Consider the following 495-nt stretch of genomic DNA (forward strand, 5'->3'; position numbering starts at 1 on the left):
GTTTCCATGTTCTTCATGGATTTTCATTTTCTTGGTATGTTGTGAAGTGTTCATTTTCTTTGAGTTTGCCTTATAGTCCATTAGCTTTTTCTCCATATAGTGCAGTCTATTTTATCCTGTAATCTACTTGACCTTCTCACCATCTGGATCTTGTTCCTATTTGTTTACCTTCTTTTACATATATAATTGTTTTCATCATAGATTTATCTCCCAGAATCTATGAGTTTGTTCTTATAGTTTTGTTCTGTTCTCGACAATTCCTTCTGTCGATTTAATTCTGGTAGATGCTTCCATGTATGTCAATCTCTGGTTGTTGTCTGTTCTTGTTGGTTCTCAGTCCACAGAACTCCCTTTAAGATGTTTTGTATCACAGGGTTGGCTTTGGCAGAATCCCTTAGCTTCTGTTTATCCTGGAATGTTTTGATTACACCGTCATATTTGGTTGATCGATTTGCTAAATAAAGGATTCTTGGTTGGCAGTTTTTTTTTCTTTCA

The sequence above is a fragment of the Chrysochloris asiatica genome, unplaced genomic scaffold (assembly GCF_000296735.1).
Source record: "Chrysochloris asiatica unplaced genomic scaffold, ChrAsi1.0 scaffold00087, whole genome shotgun sequence".
Lineage (NCBI taxonomy): Eukaryota > Metazoa > Chordata > Mammalia > Afrosoricida > Chrysochloridae > Chrysochloris > Chrysochloris asiatica.